Raw genomic sequence first — 17,531 nt, 5'->3', positions numbered from 1 at the left:
AAATGGGAAGATACAGGAAATGTTAACCATGTCTTCCAAGATGCTTGGCTCTTCCATGCAACAGAACTGAGAGATGGTCAAGAGGAAGATGGAAAGAGAAAAAAGAGGGAATGAAGAAGGAGTTTCTATTCTCTTTGATATGTGAAAATTTTAAGTGTATTCACTGCTCAAAGAAAAGTGGCAGAGGAGGAAAAGCGAAAACAAGACGGGAGGAATAATGCACACAGAGACACTTCTGTGACTGCAAGAGGTATCAGGATTAAATGAAAAAGTGCAAGGTTCAATTTAGACAAGCAGGAAGCTTGACAATGAGGAAGAGATGTGTGCATATAGCAGATTCTGTGGTGTTACGAAAGAAAACACTTTCAGGGGAAAGGGCTTGGCTCAGAAGTTAAGATGTCACCCATGATGGGCATGTTGTATGGCACAGTTCCTTGACCTGGCCCTTACACTTGCAATCTAGCTTTCTATAAGGATATACAGGCTGGGAGGTAATGGGTGATGGCTAAACCCACCGAGTCTTTCTAAACCACATGGGAAATTCATACTCCTGGCTTGGGACTAGCCCGGCCGTGACTGCTTTGCGCATTGGAAATGATCTCATTGAGGGATAAAGATATACCTCTGTCTCTTCCTTTATCTTTCTTCACCTTTTAAATAAAAATGAAAAATAAAGGAACCACTTTTACCTGGTTTTACATTTTCTGCAAACAAAAGAGGGAAGAGGGTCTAAGAATATATCAATATTTTTAATAATCAACTTTGAGGTTAGTGAATAAGAAATACATTTTTAAAAGTTGGATGAGCAGGAAAATCTCATTATCTTCATGCAGATATTTATCCCACCAGATCTAGATCACATTCCTTATTAACTCCTCATAGCAACCTGGGTCCTCAAGTGTAGGCCAGGAAAGGTTTTGCACGAGTAGCTCTATTTGACTCTATAAAAGCTGTTAGGAAGACAAGCCATAAGTGGAAAATGAAGCAGTAAGACTGTGCAGCTAAGACTGCCATTGAGCAAAGCAATTGTGACTTGTCTGCTTTTGCATATTAAAACATTAATCTCCCCACGGGGGAGAAGCTCTAGTAATTTCTCTGCAAATGTCTCCTCCAAGAATTCACAAGGGTGAAGAAAGATTCCTCACTAACCATTAATTTAAGGAACATTGTACATCTAGATCCCTTGTGCTTTCAATGAATTATGATCAGGCTGAAAACATCAATTCCTCTTAAGTTTTTCAAAAAGCATTAGTTTTTTTTCTTTCCCTAAGATTAAGCCTCTGCAAATGAACCTCACCAGAGAAATCTGCCAGTTTGCAACTATCTTCCATTAAGAGAGATTTTTCATAGGATGAGCTTTCATCCATGCTTATCTTCATGAAGAGCTGTCACCCAACGTGTGCTCATGGTTTCCAAATATATTGCTCTTACACTGCAGATAAGCTGCCATGGCACAAATAAACCTCAGCAGCTTTGGCACCACACAGTGTGAACAAATCCTTCCTAAAAATAAAATACATTTTGTGGCTAGACATCCATTCTAAGACAGCAGGAGGGAAAAACAATTCAGCATTCTTCCATGTATTTTGTTTTTTATATTTACCTGTGATCTATCAAAGACGGCTTTAATCAGTAGATTTTAGAGAGGTTAACATTTATTTCTACCTTCGTGGAATATTTCAAGCAGAAAATTCGTTGACGAGTACAATTTTTAAGTAAGCCCAATGCTCACTTCCATTCCATAAAATGACCATGAAAATGAAGCATTTTGTATTTCAAAGCTCACACGAAAAACACAGCAGATGTTGCCTTCCAACTATGATGCTTGTTAAACCACAGGAAAAAAAATGGCTACAATGTTCAAAGTGCATAATTAAGGGTTTCCAATCACTGGACAATTTTGTGCTCATAATCATAGATCTACAGAAATTATGCAAATATTCAACAGATTGATCCAATCTGAGCTAAATCATCAATTTTCCAACTTAAAGAGACAAATGGCAAAATATGGCTTTACATAATAGTTTTTGTCTTGACTCATGCCTACATTTGCACGGTCATCTTTGTGTGTAATTTCCACAACAGGAAAAGTCCACCTTGTCCTTGCTGGCTCCAAAGGGGCAAACTGTCTTCAAGGTGAAAGTACTTTCCTTTTCCATCAGTTGAAATCCAAATAAAGAATGCCCAACCTCAAAACGACAAGAAGCATATGAGGCTGCATCTCACTTCTGCTGCGGATGTTTAAGCAACAAGATGAAAGGACTGAGACCTGAGTGCCCTATGGTCAATGAATTTGTTCAGAAAAATTGCTAAATACACAACTGAAGTATGATCTATTACTTCTTTGTGCTCCGAATGTTCTCATCTGCAAATGAAGGGAATAGCCATGCCTACTTTACAAACTGTGGGGAGTAAAGGAGTTAGGATGAGGAAAGCACTGCAGCCAACACCCCACATGAGCTCCAGTTCATGTTCTGGATGCTCCATTTTCAATCCAGTTCCTGTTTGTGGCCTGGAAAAGCAGCAGAGGATGAACCAAGTCCTTGGGCCCCTGCATTTATGTGGGACAGCTGAAAGAAGCTCTTGGCTCCCAGCTTTGGATCAGCACAGCTCTCTGTAAGCATCTGTGAAGTAAAACCACAGGTGGAAAGTCTTCACTCTGCCTCTCCTTCTCGCTACCTTTCAAATAAAAAGATAAACCTTTAAAAAAGATATGAGGAAAGCACTCATACTATAAAACTTTGGCTATCATTTCTATCAGTATAGAGGAGCTATGTGAGCTTCCTTAAGGACACTTTATTCTTTCAACCCATTTACATCTAGCTTAAAAAAATTTATTTTTAAATTTATTATTGGAGGGAGAATCAAGATGGCGGAATAGAGTAAGGACAGGTTTAAACGAACGGAAAAACATTTAATCAGTATGAAGCAGAGAGAACACATTCCAGGAAATAGAAAAGTACAGAACAGTTGTGTATCAACTTCAATAAACTGGGTGGGGCTTCTCCCTTAAAACCCCCTTTACCTCAGATACATGAAGGAAACAATCAACATGGAAATAATATTCTTACCCACTTTTGCTCAGCTCTTGAACCTTTTTACCCTAATTAATTATGTAAAGATTGTCAAAAATACAATAAAAAATTTTTTAATTTCATTGTAGACCTGTGGGTAACACAGCTTAGAAACCTGCCCCAAGGAAAAGAATCTGAAAACTAGAAGTACAATGATCAAGGGCAAAAGAAGAGACAAAGGCAAAATAAATATTACTGAAAGCTCCCCTGCAAAGGAGCAAAACCCTATGCCAACCTCAGAGTTAACTGAGTCAGACATCGAGAAAATGGGGGGCACAGAATTCTGAAAACTCATTTTAAAGCTTCTGATCAACAATGAGAAGCACATACAAGAGTTCGAAGAATTTAAGGAATATTTTATATAAGAAACAGCAAGAAGAAAGCAAATCAAGGCTGATATATCAGAAATTAAGAACACAGTAGAGCAAATTAAAAGTACAGTGAAGAGTCTCCAAAACAGAATGAAGCAAGCAGAAGAAAGAATCTCGGAATTGGAAGATATTTCCTGTCATCAAGGGGAAGCAAACAAAAAGCTGGAAGCAGAGCTGGAACAGGGCAAAAAAAGTAGTCAAGAATTGAAAGACACTATTAAGAGGTCAAATATAAGAGTTATGGGAGTCCCAGAAGGTGCAGAAACAGCAACTGGTTTTACAAATATATTTAATGAAATAATACGGGAAATTTTCCCTAATCTAGAGAAAAAATTGAGGGGCACAGAACTCCCAACATGCTTGACCAAAAGCAATCTTCACCAAGACACATGATCATCAAGCTCTCTTCAACTGAACATACGGAAAAGATCCCTAAATATGCACGTGAAAAAAATCAATTGACATATTCAATGAGGTGGTCACACAAGGTGGTTAAGAACTCACATTTATTTTTAACATACTGGTTACTCATTACTATGTCAATTAATTCCATAATGATGTAAATTGTTGCTGATGGTATGTTGGAGCTTTTAATCGATTGGGATGATACTCTGCTGGCTCTGCCTTCAAACCAGAGAGGGTCTACCTAAGAAGCCATTGAACTTGACTGGACAATAAGATGCTGAACTCTATGTTTGGTATATGTTTGCAATGAGGGAATCTCAACTGAACTTGAACTGTGGTTATGCAACAAGGTGGAGGAATCCACCATGGTGGGAGGGTTTGGGGAGGGGTGGGGAGAATCCCAGTACCTAGGAAACTGTGTCACATAATACAATGTAATAAATGAATCAAAAATAAAAAAAAATTTAAAAAGATAAAAAAAATCAACTGACATATAAAGGAATGCCAATTAAACTCACAGGAGACCTCTCACAAGAAACTCTACAGGCATGAAGAGAATGCAGTGACATACTCCAGATTCTAAAAGAAAAAAATTGTCAGCCTAGGATAACATATCCAGCAAAGCTTTCTTTTGTTTTCGAAAATGAAATAAAATTCTTCCACAGTAAAGAAAAGTTAAAGAATTTGCCTCTTCCAAACCTGCCCTACAAATGATACTTCAAGATGTTCTCTTGACAGAGAAGAGGAATAGCACCTACCAAAACCAAAGGCAAAGGGGAAGAACATCCCAGTAAAATGACAACAGAAGACTAAACCAATGAACAACTCATTCCTAAAATGACAGGACCAAAGTACCACCCATACACATTAAACTCTGAATGTAAATGGCTTAAGCTAAATCAAATGTCATAGATTAGTAGACTGGATTAAAAGACGAAACCCATCTATTTATTGTCTAAAAGAGACACTTTACCAACAAAGATCAATGGAAACTGTATCGCATGGGTTTTGTTGTTTTCTGTTAGTTTCATTTCTTCAAAATACTTTCTTCTAATTAAATCATAGATCATACAGTAGCATCATTTTCTTCAAGAAGGTTCTTCAGTCTCATTTCTTTAGCTACACGTTAGTCATTTAGTAGCATGTTATTTAACTTCAAGGTGTTGTTAATTTCTTTTTTCTCCCTGTTGTTGATTTTGTTTTGTGGCTCTTCATTTAAGGGGATATATAGTAGCTGTGTAATGGAGACTGTCATATCTAGTACCATGTCATTTAACTTCATGGCATTGTAAATTTCTGTTTGTTTTCTATTGTTGATTTTGTATTATGACTTTTCATTTGAGGGGATGTACAGTAGCTGTGTAATGGAGACTAACATATCCAGATGTGAGGACACAATGTAGTATGCATTTCCACTTCCAAAGATGGACTTACAATGAAATTGTTCACTATATCTTGACAATAGGATGATGGACTCTGTGCCATTGTCCATGTCCACAATGATGAACATATGACTGTGTATGAAGAACTATATTTTAGTAATAATATAGAGGAACTTGGTGGGGGGGAGGGAATTGGGGAGGGGACAAGGGAAATGTCAGGAGCTTATGGAACTGTATCATAAAATGATAATAATAATAAAATGTAAAAAAATAAAATGAATTTATTATTGGAAAGGCAGATTTGAAGCCAGAAGCCAAGAGCCCTTCCTGTGCTAGCACAACGGGCCAAGGACTTTGACCATCCTCCACTGCTTTCCCAGGTCATAGGCAGGAAGCTGGAAGAGAAGTGGAGAAGTCCAGACACAAATGGCACCCATATGGTATGCCAGCGACTGCAGGCAAAGCATTAGGTAGTTGAACCTTCACACCGGCCCTTACCTCTAGCTTTTATTACTGGTTCTCATAGACAGGACAGGAAATTACTCATTCTTATAAGGATAAAAATTGTTAAAATTGTTCAAAATAGCTTTTCATAGTCCACCTTCCAAAGTATGATAAACATTTCATTGATTCTTTTTCAAAGAATTCTGATGCAGTGAAAATTCTTCCCCAGAAAAGCAAACCACATTCAAGAAGAAAGTGCTTGGTAAGTATCTAACACCTAAGCCATCCACAAATGCTAGCTCTGATTTCCAACTTCATTCTGACCCTCACCAACTTGAGCAAGCAGCAGCATACGTATGCACACATGAGCACATCAGGAACTTTCCTAATATAGGGGAAGCTTTCGTAATGGATATAAGTTCACCTAGACCTTCATCGAAAAGAATGATTTTCTATCTTATTTCATCAATTCCTATCATTTTCCAGTTCTATTGTCTTCACCATAACATGACCTTTAAAATATTACCTTTTCAAGTAAATTAAACCCCACTCTGCTGTTTATTCATCTATTTTAGAATAAAAACTGCTAGGTAATATAGATTCCACTGGGAACTGGGTCCAAAAGATTCATTTAATAGCTTCTTCATTTTCAAAAAGTTTGCAGTCTTAAGCAAGAAACTAAATAAAGATACAAAATCAAAATGCAAAGGAAATTAAAGTCAAATACAAACATCAAGAAAATCAAGAAACAAAATAAACCATGAAACGCATGATGGCACAGAAGGTGAAGCTATCACCTATAGGTCCTGACTTTACATATTCATGTTCAGAAATTGAACCACCTTGTTCTAATAACACTAATGCTGAAATATATGCAATTAGTATTTTACCTGAGTTTTACTCTATAACATCCATAAAGGATAGTTTCAGAAACCTGTAATCTATTTCATTTTTTTTCAGTTAAGAAGATTTAAGTTCAAATGCTGGAGGCATTAGGATCATAATACACATAAATGAAATTGTTCAGATATAAGATGTTGGAGAAATGCTGGGGACTGGAACACATAGTATGTCTAAAGATAGCCAAAGTCAGTGCTTGAATCTTAAAAATGTCAAAATTGACATAAAACTTACACACATGTATGAGATGTCATGTGATATGTACATGTATGTATAACTTATGTAATGTTCAAATCTGGGTAAGCTAATTTGATATCCAAACATGTATAGTTTTTTGAAATGAAAACAAAAATCCTTCCAAGTAGCTTTCTTGAAATATATACTTCATTATTACCCAAATTCACCCCATTTTTCAATGGAACCACAGAACTTATTTCAGGTATTTAAATGTAATTTAGTACTTCTTAACTAGTATTTCCTCATCCTCCATTTCCACCTATTCCCTTCCCCCAGTCCCTTCTAGCAATAATTATACTTTCAATTTGTGTGAGATACATTTTTAAGAAAACATTTCTTTTCCCAGCTTTGTCTACAACAAATACAATTTTTTAAAACTTCTGTTTTTGTCATCCATAAGGTCTAGATGTGTGCTACACAGACTAACATTTTGTATAGTAACTATGCTGTCAACTGACTATCTCAAAATGTATCATATAGGTAATTTAAAATACAAATATCTACTTTGGAATTGTATTTGGTCATCCACTTCCACTGCAAATTAATCAATACAATTTTCATGGACATATTAAAAGTTACAATTTATCGCTTCTCGACCTTTTGGCTGTGATCAAGTGTACAAGTTACAATTAAACCCCAGATGACTATTTTGAGTTTAAAATTATGGTTATTAATGGCTGTTATTAATTCCTTATTTTAGCTGTTTCTACAACTCATATTTGCACATAAATTTACTTAATTCTCCCTATAATCTATGAGATATTGATGATATCTAATTGACAAACGAAGAAGTAAGCTCAGGTAGAAGACAATAAATTTGTCATAAACAGTAAAGCATTTGTTTACAAGTACAAAGGTCTACACTTGTCCTTTAACAAATGCAGCAGTCTTTCCAATACAATACAACTATGTGTAATGCTAGGGTGTGTGGATTATGCAAACAACAATGACCATTTTGGTTTGAGTGGGCCCAGGGATCTTCCCCATCATGCCTCATATAAATAGCTTAACTAGACAGTCTGGCGGTAGCTTTACAAAATTAAGTAACAGCTCAAATGACTCATTATCTGAAATCACAGGAAGATATGCAGTAGTTTTCAAAGTCACCATGTATTTTCCTAGTTAGAGCATCTTGTTAGTATTCATATAATGAAACTTAATCTTAAAAGCATGCTTTTAGTCAATATCCAAATATGTATGTTTTACATTACTACTGAACTTCTGTAAAAACTGGATTTCTATTCTAAAACATCTCCAAGCACTTTTGGAAATATGTAGAGAACAAATTATGAATAACTAAATATATAAATAGGAAATATGCAGTTTCTGTTACCAAATAACAATTAGTCCAGATTTTCAATGTCTCTGGCATGCTTATTTTTTTCTGGAATGCTCAATTACCACTTTCCAGATACCTCTCTACTGACAAAGAAATTATTTGAAAATTGCTGCATATTACTCCTATTTTTCAAACTCATTTTATGGAGTTCAATTGAACAAGCTTAGTGTTTTCCCAAGTTTCTCTTGGTTCCAGAATTAAAATTTCTTACTCACAAGCAAATTGAGATGTTGATCAAGCTAAGATTCAACAGAGAGGTACACTAAAATTCCATGATGGTATTATCTTGATTTATGGCTATATTAGATTTTTTTCACTTTTCTATGATTATATTTACATGAACCAACATGCTATAGGTAGAAAACACTGCAGAGATACACCCTGTGGGTTAAAATCACAGGTCTAATGTCTGACTTAGAATCCCACTGCAGATTCTTTCCTTGACAGTATCTGCACTAAACTTTTTCCTCTCACACTTGTTCTTTGTGTCACATCACCAGGAGCTTCTGACAGGGAAATTTAAACAAGTGGAAGAAAATCTCCCTCGAGGCTTTTGAGGGAATTTTTTTGTCACTGCTCATGTATTGCTGCTTCAAGCACTCAACCAAAAAGAAACATAAACCTAAGCTTAGAAATTAGAAAACCTTAACAGAGGAAAACTATAAACTTTTCAGTGGTTTGCACTTGTTACTGAGTTCTGGACTGATATGGGAAACAGGTATCACAGAATCTTAGTTTTTGACCCACTCGTATCAAAACCCTTACAATGGTAGACTAGGAGATAAATGCTGTTCTACCACATCCCCAGTGCTCAAAAGTTCATGCATAAATCACCCACTTTCACTACACAGAATTGTCCCAGCAATTAACAGCTGGAATTGGAAGCACACATGAGTAGGTCTGAGGATCCCTCCACACATTACTTCTTTCACTTGATTATTGCATCTTTCTGATAGAGCACACCATCATGCTGGGGTACACCAATTTGTAATTAAATAAGTCAGCTTCAAGACTATACGGAGAAGGCCTGTTAATAAAGCAAGATAAAATGAGTTTGGAAGGGTTGCTTCCTTATCTATTGTTTTGAAGAGTTTATAGAGGTTTGGGGTTAGCTATGCTTGGAATGTTTTGTAGAAGTCTGCAGCGAAACGGTATGGACCTGGGCTTTTCTTTGTAGGGAGATCTTCATCACTGAATCAATCTCTGCCTCAGTTATAGATTTGTTCAGATCTGTTGCCTCTGGGCTAAGTTTTGGTAGGTGGTGGGAGTCCAAGAACCTTTCCATTTCCTGGTGGTCATCTGATTTGTTGCAGTAGTTGTTTCTAGTAATTTCTAATTATTTTCTTGATGGATGCAGTGTCTGTCATTATGACCTTTGGGGCTCTGGAGCCCCCAAAATTAGATCAGATAGACAGACAGGGACCAATAAGGAAAGCTTAGAACAGACAGGATAAAGTCAGCTTGGACTACCACATACCTCACTAGATAGGACACAAAAATCAGTTATTCCTCACTAAGGTACTGGAGATTTCTCTGCACATCCCTCCTAAAACTGTTCTGCTCCTCAACTGTTAAAAAAAAATGGCTTGTTAGAGTCATAAGCCTGTTTGGACCATCCTAAAATTCGCAAAGTTCGGTAAAAATCATGCTTGAGTACTATAAGTTGCTAAATACAAATATGAAAAAAGACACAAGTCAATTGCATAACCATTATAAGGTGTACAGCAGCCGGTTGTGTATACACTAAAATTGAGATGTCGAGGAAGTAGTTACAGGATGTGGTTAAAAACTTGAATTTTCTAACACATTGGTCACTCAATACCATGTCAATTAACTTCATGATGTTGTTAATTTCCATGTTTCTTCCTGTTGTTGAAGATGTGTAGTAGTATCTCATTGAAGGGGATGATATTCTGCCAGCTCTACTTTCAGACCAAAGATGGTCTCCCAATGAAATTACTGAATTTATCTGGACAACAAGATGCTGGACTCTCTACATGGTCCATGCCCACAATGAAGGAATCATGACTGGTTATGAGCTGTACTACTGTAACAATATGGAGGAATTCAATATGGGAGGAGGGTGTGGGGAAGGGTTGGGGGAATCCGAGAGCCTATGAAACTGTGTCATAAAATGAAATAAAAATAAATAAATAAATGAAGCAAGATATTCTGTCTTGCATGCCTCCATTAAGCAATTGTTTATATTCCAAGATCAAAGGTAGACAGCAAGAGTACATTGACATAGCATCTAAGAAAAAAATAAGCAAACTGTGTGTATAAAAATATTTCTGGACTGTTTTCAGTTTAAAAAAAAAATCTCTCTCACTAGAATACCTTCCCAAATAATTAAACTACAGCTTTAGGCTAGAGACCCAGCCTTGTCACTGCATTTTGTTAAGGCAAAATGAACTATTTTAGATTGAATTTTTGTCAGATGTGAAACAAGGAACAAAATGTCACATAGAGCAATGTTTTTTACATTGTTCTATGCTGACATATAACTAATACATGATTTGGACAATGTTATAAACACAAGATTAGTGAGCTGTTTAAGAAATTTAACCATATTCTTATTGGTGACTAAAGGTATCTTAATTGAATTAAAATATTTTAAACCAAGTGTAGAGTGAACACTAGATTGTAGTCTCGTACTTAGAAACAGGAATATTCAGGCTTTCTCCTGTCCATTGGAGGACCATAAGATAACATCAGACCAAAAGTCTAAACCTCAATGAGTACAATTAACGTGGGCCAACAGCACAAAGGGATGATGCAAAATTAATTCATCAGTTTGAACAGTGAATCATGAAAAGCAAAAACATGCAGGCACAATAACTGACCTCTAACTCAGGGTGTTCTACATAGAATGAAAGTCTCCAAAATCAAAACTTTATTTAGAGATCCATCAGGTTCCTAGGTAAGGAAATTAATCCAAGATGGCCAATTCTCCCAAATTTCATCCACTAACTCAATGGAATTTCAATTACAATCCAAAAATATGTGGGTGTAGCTTTATAAACCCATTCTAAGGCTGGTAAGAAAAAATATCATTAAAAATGTCAAAAATTATCTGTAATCACTCATATTTACAGAAAGAGAAAATCAAACAGTATGGAAATATGCATTGCATTGAAGCCTGTGTGATGTTAATAAAAAAAAAGTGACAGAATATTAGAAGATAATACCAGGACCAGAAAACCAGTATGTGTGAGTAGGTGCATATGTGTGATATAAAGTGATAAAATCACAAATAGGTGAGAAACATGAATAATTAAAATTGATGTTGGAAAATATTTAGCTTAAGAAAAATAAACACAATGTGATTTCAATCCAAATACCCTAAAATGTCAGATGCACTAGAATTTTTTAATTGTCATTAAAGAATTCAATATGTTACTTAAAAAATAATTTACATAAATTTTAACTGAATCTATGAATCCAAATGAAAGAATTTTCTATACAAAAACAAATACACTAGAAAACATGACATTCAACTTAACCACAACATACTTTCAACTCTTTTTTAGAGAAATTAATGTATGAACTATTCGAAAGGCAATGTGACAGAAAGAAGAGAGAGAGGAGGGATCGTCCATCCAGCAGTTTACTCCTAAAATAGTTGGAACAGGTTGGGCTGGTCCAGTGCGAAGGCAGTAGCCAGAACTCTTTCCAGACCTCCAAAACAAGGAAGCACATCCTCGTCTTTGGGGTCATCACTCACTGCTCTCCTGTGCACAAGAGCAGACACTTGGATCAAAAGCAGGGTTGCTGAGAATTGAAGCAGCCCTCTGACACATCATGCCAGCACCACAAGCAGTGTCTTCACCCACTGGACCACGAGGTCCATCCCCATTTTCACCTTCTGCATGTTACTAACAGCAGCAATGTAAATCACACAAATGACCTAAGGTCAATAATCTAATACAAAGAGGGCACTTGAAAATTGATGAAGGGAAAATGAAAATCTTATAAAAATCAGCTAGATGTATGAATTAGTATTAAAAAATTAAGCTTAAAATTTAAAAATAGCCACCTCAAAAATGGTCAGCCTCCCATGAGAAAACAGTAGAAGAATAATGCAACTTTTGTTCCATTTTTTTTTTTATGGTACAATTCTATAGGTTCTGGAATTTCCCTTACCCTCTTTCTAAGTTCCCTCCCCAGCCCCACTGATTTCCCCTTTATTATTACAATAGTATAGTCTTTCATAAGCAGTCATAAGTCTAGCATTCTGCTGTTTAAGAGTATCCTGATATTGTGGATATGGACATTGGCACAGAGTCTAGCATCCTATTGAAGATATATTTAACAGTCTCATTAGGAGTCCATCTTTGATTTGGAAATAGAGATGTATACTGTATTGTATTTTCACATCTGAATATGATAATCTCTATTTCACAATTACTATGCATACCCTTAAATGAAAAGCCATAAAACAAAATGAACAACAGGAATAAAAATTTTAAATGTAGTATTTAAATGCCCAGTTTTAAAAGCAAAATCAATCTTGGTCCACAAACCAAACCCATCACTTGCTGTCTGCGCAAGCTCAGGCAAGTCACTGGGCCTCTCTAAATGTGTTTCTTAACCTTTACAATGACAGTGACGGTATTGCTCTGCTTTTAGAGTTCACAGTGCTAGTGAGGATGGCAAAGTGACCTATGTACTTCCAAGGAGAGTGAAAACAGGTGCAGGCTTTCAGGAAAACAACGTGACAATAAGCAGGGGGTTTTCCTTAAAAGGTTCACTCCTTTTATGTCATGTCTAGAAATTACTCCACAGAAAATAAACTGTGAAAAATATGACAGGCAAATGAGGTAAACAGGTCATGCAGAAAATACTCATCCCAGCATGGAAACAGCCAAAACGTTGCCCACAATCTCAGTCTAAGAGCAATGATGAAAGAGCAATAGGGATTCATATGTCTCACTACTAGATGGCAATCCAACGCTGTGAAGCAGAACAGGGTCTAACACAGCACCTGCCAAAGAGCAGCTCTCAATATGTGAACTGAATTGGATGATGCAATTGTAAATGGAAACCAGCAGAACACTCACTTTTCTCCATATACACACTATAATTTCAACTTCTTCAAAAAAATACCTAGACAGATGTAGAAGATGCTAATACTATTGTCTTTGGATGATTCTTTGCAGGCCTCTTTTGATTTTTCTCTACTTCTTTCTCCTCTTAGTGGAAATTTATTTCTTCTATAATAATGAAAATAAGAAAAAAGAGACAGAAATAAAGTAGCACTCAGCTGGCTCAATTAATTCTCATATAAGCCATTCTTCATTCCTATCCACAAACAGGAAGAGTGATATGAATAGCATTAATAGATTGTCAAAGAGTTATTGAAACATAACCCAGAAAACATATTAAGTTAAAAATAGTCAAAGAAGTCCTGTGTCTAATATTAAGAAAATGATAGGTGCTTTGCTCCCTACATAATCTATACACAAGAAAAATATGACCTGGCATAAATCCTTTAGAAACAAACTGTTTTCTCTACAGTGGAATTTTCTTTTAAATACATAATTCCAGAAAGACACATGTATATAATGGCTACTGTCAATTTTTTCAGAACTGAAAAATTCTATTCATTTGAAATTTGAACTTTTTACAAAATCTAAATGGTATATTTCAGGAGATCCTTGGCATTCTCAAAGGGAAAAAGCAATGTTTCAGATTCCCAATTTCCCAAACACACCATAATGTATCATATCAGAGAACAAAGTAAACTGAGAGTATAAGAACTGGCTAGATTCGCACCCTCAGAGTCTAGCTCCTGTAACTTTGCAACTTAAATTCATACTTCAGTGCTGGGGTCCGTGCAGTAGCTGTGAATAACACGAAGGTGTGAAGAGAACAGCTCCACTATTTGGCAAGGCCCGGGGAATCTTCCAGCTATTTGGCAAAACCCAGCGGATTTCTCTCTGACCACCTTGACACAGTTTCACCCCCTTTTTTGCATGGACACTCAACCACCCCACTAAGAATTTTGTAATCTATTGAGGCATTGTTTGCCCCTGTGAGTTGGCTTTTGCAACCAACGTGAGCTTCAGAGTTAATGTTATTGATAATGTCTTGGTGAGTGGGCTTTTAACTGCACACAGGAGTACAATTAAACCCATGCCGTTTCTGGACACCTTACTGTGTGCCTACTCATTGCCCTGAAATTTAACCTAGACATACAGCACGCCTTCTGAGAAATGGCTTGATAAGAATTTTACAAACTAATCTAAGTGATGAGAGTATGCGCTGAAACTGCTATAACAAAAATATAGTTACTGGGACCCTAAAGGCCATCCTGATGTAACAAAAAAATATAGTTACTGGAACCCTAAAAGATATCCTGTTACTGGGACCCTAATGGCCATCTTGTTACTATAACCCTAAAGGTTATCCTGCTATGGCAAAAAATATGATGGTTACTGAGACCTTAAAGGTGAGCCTGTCCTTACAATTCTTTAGAACATAGAAAACGTAGTTGTTTTAGCTACTTTCCTAATTTCTAACTAGAGGAAATATAGGACGATTTTACTAACATCATAAAGATATACTTTTTTTTTAGCTTTATTCATTTTATTACAGCCAGATATACACAGAGGAGGAAAGACAGAGAGGAAGATCTTCCATCCTATGTCTCACTCCCCAAGTGAGCCGCAACGGGCCGGTGCGCGCCGATCCGAAGCCGGGAACCAGCAACCTCTTCCAGGTCTCCCACGCGGGTGCAGGGTCCCAATGCCTTGGGCCGTCCTCAACTGCTTTCCCAGGCCACAGGCAGGGAACTGGATGGGAAGTGGAGCTGCCGGGATTAGAACCAGTGCCCATATGGGATCCCGGGGCTTTCAAGGCGAAGACTTTAGCCGCTAGGCCACACCGCCGGGCCCATAAAGATATACTTCTGAGTATTGTTTGATTGTTTATGAAGTTGTAGAGCCTGCAGTTATAAGGGGATTTAATGTTTGAAACTTATTGTCTTAGATCTTTGTTTTTCTCTTCTGATGTATTTCTCCCAATAAGTGATGGATAAGTTGTAAAATAAGAATTGTTGTAGGAGTGCATTACTGAGTAATATGTTGTCTACTGAAGAATTGCCGGCTGCAATGTCAGAATGGATAATTCCTTGTCTTAGGGTGAAACAACTTACAGAGTTATCTTTAGAAGCACCCACTTGTCCATTGTAGAGTTGAAACCAAAATAGAAGAAACATGGCTCATTGATAACTGCAATTATTTTTGCTGTTAAAACACCTGCTTTACTTGCTTAGTTAACAAACGGTGTGAACTTACAGGCCCCATGTGCAACTAATGCCAATGACCCCAATCCTCATAAACCAAGGTCTAAGCCTTACTAACCCATAGATAATTCAAGGTAAGGGTCTGGTTGTCACAGGCTAGAGCCCAGACCTGAGGAGAACAGGCAGGGGATGGGGGGAGGGGGCGGGGCTGGCAAGCTAAGCAAGGAATGCGTAATCCTTCATCACGCACCTCTCAAGCTGTTTTAAATTATGCCCCCCTTGAAGCTACGTCACACTGCCCCTAAAGAAAACTTGTAGGGCCCAGCGGGCGCCCTGGCCTAGCAGCTAAAGTCCTCGCCTTGAAAGCCCCGGGATCCCATATGGGCGCTGGTTCTAATCCCGGAAGCTCCACTTCCCAACCAGCTCCCTGCTAGTGGCCTGGGAAAGCAGTTGAGGACGGCCCAATGCTCTGGGACCCTGCACCCGCGTGGGAAACCTGGAAGAGGTTCCTGGTCCTGGCATCGGATTGGCGCGTACCGGCCTGTTGCGGCTCACTTGGGGAGTGAAACATCGGATGGAAGATCTTCCTCTCTGTCTCTCCTCCTCTCTGTATATCCGGCTTTCCAATAACAATAAAATCTTTCAAAAAAAAGAAAGAAAGAAAACTTGTAATTGTACTGATTGGGGCAACACCATGACCTAAAAGTTCTGTGCCAGAGCTTGTGACTGCTTCTGTATAAAGCGGACAGCTTTCTCGCGTTGTCCACGATGATCTTGGAATTGTAGTGGTCCGTTTCTTTTCTCTACACCTATTTCATGCACCCCTCTCGAGCTCTGAACTCAGCTGGAGCAGGACACCTGCACCTCAGTAACACTGTAATTACTCTAGGTCACACACCTTTAAGAAAAATGTCAAATCTTGAGTCATGCTAAGTTCCTTTATCCCATGGGTTTGTGGAATCTATGGTTTCTGCTGCTTGCAAATACAATGCTTTATGTCAAAGAACTACAATGATGCAGTCAATATTTAAGAATCCTAATTCATTCATTTTTCATATACTTTCTAAATATCTAAGAACATTGCTGTATACTTCCAAAGATTAAAAATATCATATAGATCCTAAACAGAACACTATTCTGTAATTACATAAAGTCTACCATATTCTATATAAAAAAGCCAATCACATACTTAATTTATCTCATTCCAAGATTTCTGACATTTTCCTTCATATGCCATCTATTCTTGTGAATAACTGCTTCAAATGCATTCCTTTTTTTGATGTGATTTCTTGGCATTGCTTCCAAAAGCTCTACAGGTGAGGAGTGACTAGGACTGTAGCTGAAACAAGAATGGCCATGATTGGACAATTATTCCAGGTGACTGATAAGGACATGAGTTCATTGCCCTACTCTATTTTTCAATCATTGAAATATTTTATAATTATAAAAATGAATGAGGGCCCGGCAGCATGGCCTAGTGGCTAAATTCCTCACCTTGAACGAGCCTGGGATCCCATATGGGAGCCAGTTCTAATCCCGGCAGCTCCACTTCCCTTCCAGCTCCCTGCTTGTGGCCTGGGAAAGCAGTCGAGGACGGGACCCTACACCCATGTGGGAGACCCAGAAGAGGTTCCAGGTTCCTGGTTCCTGGTTCCTGGCTTCAGATTGGCACAGCACCAGCCGTTGCGTTCACTTGGGGAGTGAATCATTGGAAGGAAGATCTTCCTCGCAGTCTCTCCTCCTCTCTGCATATCTGACTTTGTAATAAAAATAAATAAATCTTAAAAAAAAAATGAGTGAGAGAGTTGAGTCTCATAGAAAGAAACCCATATTAGAATGCCTTGGTTCATACATCTAGCTCCTGACTCCAGCTGTCTGCTAATGCATACTCCAAGGAACAGCGGTGATAGTTCAATTAACAGGATTCCTATCCTTTGTGGAGAAATCCTAGCTTTGGTTTGGCCCAGCCCCAGGCATTGCAGCCATTTGGGAAGTGAACCAGAAGACAGGATCTCATGCTCTGTCTTGATTCCTCTGCCTACAACTCAAGCAAACACAACATACAAAGCTTTTTTTTAATAAGATGTTCACATTCTTAATTATGCCAATGTAGGCTGGCCACCTTTTTCCCCA

This window comes from Ochotona princeps, chromosome 7, assembly GCF_030435755.1.
Source record: "Ochotona princeps isolate mOchPri1 chromosome 7, mOchPri1.hap1, whole genome shotgun sequence".
Taxonomy (NCBI): Eukaryota; Metazoa; Chordata; class Mammalia; order Lagomorpha; family Ochotonidae; genus Ochotona; species Ochotona princeps.
Note: the sequence above shows the minus strand (reverse complement) of the source record.